Here is a 7,171-nt window from a genome sequence, read left to right as displayed (position 1 = left end):
CACAACCCTTGCCCGGTGGTTGTGGGGGTCTGCGGGCAGGGGGCTTATCGGAATCTGGAAGCCCTCTTTAACAAGGGGACCCCCAGATCCCGCCTCCCTTGTGTGAATTGGTAATGGGGTACAAATGTACCCCTACCATCTCACAAAAAAGTGTCAAAAAGGTTAAAAAACACAAGAGATGGTTTTTGGCAAGTCCTTTATTAATTTCTACTTCTTTCCGCTTCTTCTTCCATCTTCTTTCTTCTGGTCTTCCTTCGGTGTTTTTCTTTCTCCATCTTCTTCTTCTCCATCTTCTTCTTCTCCATCTCATTCTTCCTCCGCTCTTCTCGTCCCGCATCTTCCTCTGGCTTCTTCTCCGCTCCGTCCGCACGATCCGCCTCAGTGGGAGTCTTCCGCCGTGTGACGCTTCAGTTCTCCTGACACTTCTTATATAACGGAGGGCGGGGCCACCCGGTGACCCCACCCTCCTCTGACGCACGGGGATTTCACGGGGACTTCCCTATGGCTTTCCCCCATGTTGTCAGAGGGGGGCGGGGTCACCCGGTTACGTAACATTGTATTGATACATGTCTCCTGGGGCAGGACCCAGGTCCCCAAACACTTTTTATGATAATAACTTGCATATAAGCCTTTAAAATTAGCACTTTTGATTATTCATGTGTCCCATAGACTTTAACGGTGTTCGCGTGTTCGAACAAATTTTTTGGCTGTTCGCATGTTCTGGATGCGAACCGAACCAGGGGGTCTTCAGCTCATCCCTACTCACTACTTGTAGCAAAGTGTCATTTCTTCAGTGTTAATAATAAAAAGATGAGAAGTTGGGACTTTATGTGAGAAGTGACTATCCAGTACACAATTCTCCAAACACAACACTTGGGTAGGTTGAATCATTCAAATGATGTAAAACACATATTTATTGATAGCACAATTGAGCATAGTGTAATAAATAACATGATTGAATAGACAACATAGATAATACAAAATCCAGATAAACATGACTAATGCATCATATGGTGAAATGATAGACATTGTTGCACATGGTACATGATATATCAACAGTATGCTCAAAATTGTATAAAGACATAATGGCTAAGTACTTAATTGATGATTCAAAATGATCAAACCCATGGTATTCACATGATTGCTGTGGCATAGCATCAAATGTAAGGCTCTACGCATTTCGTGGGTTGTCTCCACTCATCAGGAGCAGCTATACATAAAGGGTACCTGTAATAGGTTATAAATCAAATTAATAATCAATGGTAATTGATTAGAAAATAGGAAGAGAGGGAGCAACAAACTATGGTCCTAGCACTCTTACCTATGGGTATAATTTAACAGGAGTGTAGATACTAATGAATAAGATGAAAGGCGTTGGGGGGTGAAACAAACATGACCCCCCCCGGGAGCTGGGGTAATGGCAAAGTAGCAGCAAGAGGGCCAAGCCAAGTACTTCCAATGGAGGTGGATATTTGGTGAGTGACTAGAGTGGAAGGTGAAGGCCCCTAGGGGCTACTGCAACAATAAAAATAAACATAGGATTAGTGACCGTGAAGGAGATACAAAAACAGAATATGGAATATAGGAGAAGAAAGAAGGATGAAGTCCAGAAGAAAAAACGAAGAGTGAATGGCGCCAGAAGGAGCACCCAAAAGTGGTGAAGAGGGGTGAACAGGAGTGAGCCGAATATACTGTTACAACATAGCAAACCACCATACAGCCAATGGAGGAAGCTATGGAGATTGAATTACCTGAAGCTGTGAGTAAAGCGTGTGGTCAGGAGGATGTGATAGGTGAATGTGCCACAATGAATATAGAAACGCAGAGTGACAAAGCTGCAGTGATGGGATGGTGAACGAATGGCCCACCCAGCAGAACAGAGCCAAAACCGACGTCACGCTGGCGTGCTGGGGAGAGAGAGGCAACTACGTCTGAGCGGCTAGCGCTCTTAAATAGGCGCCTAAACTCCCCCATGCTGCACGCCGATGGAAAAAGCATTCCCAGGTGCGGCGCCATGGATGACGTCACACGTGATGGCGTGCAGGGCGTGACGTCAACGAGCGCGAGACCCCACCCCCACAAACAGCAAGATCGGGGGATTGGGAATAACCCCAGTGTGCGTCGCAGCTCCCAGGAGTGAAATGAATAACACCCCCAAGATGTAATAGCCTTGCAAAATTCTGTACTATACAGGTTAACCCAGTAAAGCATGTACCTAAGCTGGCACTTGATGCCTGTCAACATAAATACATGGAGTAAATAAAAAGATAAGTGTGTGTTTCCATCCCTAATCAATTCATAATAAAAAGACGAGAAGTTGGGACTTTATGTGAGAAGTGACTATCCAGTACACAATTCTCCATCCCTAATGGTTTGTAAAGAAGGGGAGAAAGGGGGGAATAAGGCAAAATGGGACTTTATGCACTTTTGGGTGCTCCTTCTGGCCCCATTCACTCTTCTTTTTTTCTTCTGGACTTCATCCTTCTTTCTTCTCCTATATTCCATATTCTGTTTTTGTATCTCCTTCACGGTCACTAATCCTATGTTTATTTTTAATGTTGCAGTAGCCCCTAGGGACCTTCACCTTCCACTCTAGTCACTCACCAAATATCCACCTCCATTGGAAGTACTTGGTTTGGCCCTCTTGCTGCTACTTTGCCATTATCCCAGCTCCCGGGGGGGTCATGTTTGTTTCACCCCCCAACGCTTTTCATCTTATTCATTAGTATCTACACTCCTGTTAAATTATACCCATAGGTAAGAGTGCTAGGACCATAGTTTGTTGCTCCCTCTCTTCCTATTTTCTAATCAATTACCATTGATTATTAATTTAATTTATAACCTATTACAGGTACCCTTTATGTATAGCTGCTCCTGATGAGTGGAGACAACCCACAAAACGCGTAGAGCCTTACATTTGATGCTATGCCACAGCAATCATGTGAATACCATGGGTTTGATCATCTTGAATCTTAGCCATTATGTCTTTATACAATTTTGAGTATACTGCTGCTATATCATGTACCATGTGCAACAATGTCTATCATTTCACCATACGATGCATTAGTCATGTTTATCTGGATTTTTTATTATCTATGTTGTCTATTCAATCATGTTATTTATTACACTTTGCTCAATTGTGCTATCAATAAATATGTGTTTTACATCATTTGAATGATTCAACCTACCCAAGTGTTGTGTTTCACATAAAGTCCCATTTTCCCTTATTCCCCCCTTTCTCCCCTTCTTTACATTTCTTCAGTGTTGTCACATGAAAAGATAGAAGAAAATATTTACAAAAATGTGAGGGATGTACTTACTTCACTTGTGTGAGATACTGTATATGGCTAATAGCACCGAGCAGAATGTACTTTTTACTTATGTATTATCTGTACATCTACAGTATAGAATTATTATGTGGAATTGAATGTGCTGATTATCTTTTTTGGTTTCTACTTTGTAAGTTTCAAAAAACGTTTCAATAAAAATCTATTGATATGAATAAAATTCCTATTTGGAAGGGAGAAAACCCTTGTATCTGCCTCATGACAGGTCCTCTTTACAGCGGACCAACACCTTCACAGTTAAACACAAAGAGACAAATATCTTATTTTTTTTTCGCAATGTTTGTCACTGTCCAGAGTTTCGGTCATGTTTGCTGGGTCGAGTCATTATGACCTCGCAGTGGATCTGATGAGCAAACTTTTTTTTTAAATGGGCAATATAAGTGTCAGACCCTCAGAAATTTGGGATTTGCAGAGGACACGTGAGAGCACTTATAACGGTAGGCGATACTTTATTTTATTTCTATTTTATTTTGATAGATACATTTGATGGCCAACCACCGGTGTACCCCGCCGTCTGCTCAATCCTATCTCCAGTTATTCTGTTCTATTTCATTTGATAGATAGATATTTGGGAGGAATGACTAGGGGTGACCCCTACAGAACCCCCACCCCCAGGTAGGGTAATGGACTATTTTGGTACCCAATTATTAAACAAAAACATTCAAAATATATCAATTTTATTTATACAAAATTATTAAAAAAGACAATGACCTCAACATACAAACATGTCTAACTGGTCACCTAGGAGCCTCAGAGAAATGCAGAAGGGGTATAATTCACGATGTTCTGTATATCTTCCATAGGTGTACACAGAACCCCAAAGCTCAAACACACATGCGTGTGTGTGTGTGTCTACATGTATATGGCCCCGGGTACATTAACCACTTAAGGACCGGAAGATTTTCCCCCTTAAGGCCATTTTTTTTTTTTGCAATAAGGCACTGCAATCGCTTTAACCGACAATTGTGCGGTCGTGCGATGTTGTACCCAAACAAAATTGACTTCCTTTTTTTCCCCCACAAATAGAGATTTCTTTTGGTGGTATTTGATCACCTCTGCATTTTTTTTATTTTTTGCGCTATAAACAAAAAAAGACCGGCAGTTTTGAATAAAAAAAAAAAAAAAAAAATTTTTACTTTTTGCTATAATAAATAACCAAAAAAAATGTTAAAAAAAATGAATTTCTTCATCAGTTTAGGGCAATATGTAATTTTTTACATATTTTTTGTAAAAAAAATTCACAATAAACGTATATTGATTGGTTTGTGTAAAAGTTATAGCGTCTACAAAATAGGGGATAGGTTTATGGCATTTTAATTTATTTTACTTCTTTTACTAGTAGTGGCGGTGATCTGCGATTTTTAGCGGGACTGCGACATTACGGCGGACAGATCGAACACTTTTGACACATTTTTGGGACCAGTGACATTTATACAGCGATCAGAGCTAAAAATAGCCACTGATTACTGTGTAAATGTCACTGGCAGGGAAGGGGTTAACACTAGGGGGGCGATCAAGGGGTTAACTGTGTTCCCTAGGAAGGTGTTTCTAACTGTGGGGGGAGGGGACTGACAGGGAGGAGAGAGAGAGATCACTGTTCCTGATAACTAGATAACTTGACAGGTCCCCGTTCTGTATCTCTCAGGAGCGATCGTGGGTCACCGGCGGACAGCACGGCCGCTGGCTATGTGCATCAGCTCCGATGTCACGCGGTGCGCGCACGCCCCCTACACCCCTTCAAAGCGGCCACCGTACAGCTATGACGATTCGCGCAGGGGAGCCAACCTGCCGCTGTATAACGATGGTGGCTGGTCAGCAAGTAGTTAATCTACCTGCTGGCACAATAAAAGAAAAGTGTGTAAGCGTTATGGCAGAGCAGGTAAGAGGGAGATCTTTTCCATCTCCCCGCCGGCACACAGAGTGATAATGCTAATCTTCTACATGTTTCGCGGTAGAAGCTGCTTCTTCAGGAGATGTTATATATATAGTATCATCTACAACAAATGTATGTCATTATATCGATGTATCAAAAGATTGTAGTGAGGGGAAAAGACTCAATGAATGCTTACCCAAGAGAGATCAGAGCGCAGATGGCAGTCAAGGTAGAGATGCCACAGGAGCTCCCCCATGGTGGACACGGGGGGCAAAACTTGTAAGTATGTCAATGTAACATTAATTGCTGAAAATGAGATTTTAGAGCGAGAGAGAGAGAGAGACCAGTATGAGAGAGTGAGAGTAATAACACCATATTTAACACACCTGCTCCCTATTCACACCTGAGACCTTGTAACGAGTCACATGACACTGCGGAGGGAAAATGGCTAATTGGGCCCAATTTGGACATTTTCACTTGTAGCAAAGTGTCATTTCTTCTCTGTTGTCACATGAAAAGATATTTACAAAAATATTTACAAAAATGTGAGATACTGTAGTTACATGGTTAGTCAGGTTGAAAAAAAAAGACACAAGTCCATCCAGTTCAACTGCAAAAAAAAAACAAAAAAAACATACAATCCCATATACATGATTCTAAACCCACATTTGATCCAGAGGAAGGCAAAAAACCCAGCAGAGCACGATCCAAATTGCTACAGCAGGGGAAAAAATCCTTCCTGATCCCAGAGAGGCAATCGGATTTTCCCTGGATCAACTTTACCTATAAATGTCAGTATCCAGTTATATTCTGTACATTTAGGAAAGAATCCAGGACTTTCTTAAAACAATCTTCTGAGCTGGACAGAACCACCTCTGGAGGGAGTCTATTCCACATTATCACAGCTCCATTTTTGTTTTATCTTTGGTTAATATTGTGTTAAAATAGTGTTTTTTTTTTAATATGTCATGCAATATTAAAAGAGTTAATTTAAATTTTCAAAGTAAATCAAAGTAAATATAAAATTGGAGGTAAATACTGCAAAAAAGTTAATTTACTAAAAACACGCATTAGTTATTTATCTCATGGTAAAGGTAGTCAATATTTTATGAATTTACAAAAAAAAAAAAAACAATGAGAACTCTGCACTGGGTAGTACGTTATAAATATACAATGTATCAGTGAGAGAAAACAATGTATCAATGTGAGAATATAATGTATGAATGTGAGAATATAGTGTATCAATGTGAGAATATAGTGTATCAATGTGAGAATATAATGTATCAGTGTGAGAATATAGTGTATCAGTGTGAGAATATAGTGTATCAGTGTGAGAATATAGTGTATCAGTGTGAGAATATAGTGTATCAGTGTGAGAATATAGTGTATCAATGTGAGAATACAATGTATCAGTGTGAGAATACAATGTATCATGGACTACCCCCTTAAAACTACTCATGCACTCCTTTAAGTCAATAGATATACAACCCCCCCATTAGACATGTGCGCCGTCAATAAATTTGTTTCGTTTCATTCCATTCCGTTTCGTATTAGAATTGATTCGTATTTCGTAATTCATGTCCGAAATTTCGTACGAAATACGAATTTTCGTTAGGTTCGTTAACTGTTCGTAACAATTACGAATGTTCGTTATGATGAATTTATCATTATGAGTGCTGTGCTGTGCTCATTATGAGGGGCTCCCACCATCCCTGTGCTGTGCTCATTATGAGGGGCTTTCACCATCCCTGTGCTGTGCTCATTATGAGGGGCTCCCACCATCCCTGTGCTCATTATGAGGGGCTCCTACCATCCCTGTGCTGTGCTCATTATGAGGGGCTCCCACCATCCCTGTGCTGTGCTCATTATGAGGGGCCCCCACCATCCCTGTGCTCATTATGAGGGGCTCCTACCATCCCTGTGCTGTGTTCATTATGAGGGGCTCCCCCCA

General features: G+C 40.9%; 1 protein-coding gene across 1 annotated transcript in view; it reads left to right on the top strand.

The window, feature by feature from the left end:
* Positions 1-3,665: 3,665 nt before the first annotated feature.
* The window catches only part of LOC141117717 (serine protease inhibitor A3K-like), a 33,838-nt gene continuing 30,332 nt past the window's right edge, over positions 3,666-7,171 (top strand). Inside the window, exon 1 of the mRNA XM_073610723.1 lies at positions 3,666-3,784. The gene's annotated coding sequence lies outside the window, so the exon portion shown is untranslated. The remainder of the gene's footprint in view (positions 3,785-7,171) is intronic.

This window comes from Aquarana catesbeiana, linkage group LG13 (assembly GCF_042186555.1).
Source record: "Aquarana catesbeiana isolate 2022-GZ linkage group LG13, ASM4218655v1, whole genome shotgun sequence".
Classification (NCBI taxonomy): Eukaryota; Metazoa; Chordata; class Amphibia; order Anura; family Ranidae; genus Aquarana; species Aquarana catesbeiana.
This window is presented reverse-complemented; position numbering and strand designations above follow the sequence as displayed.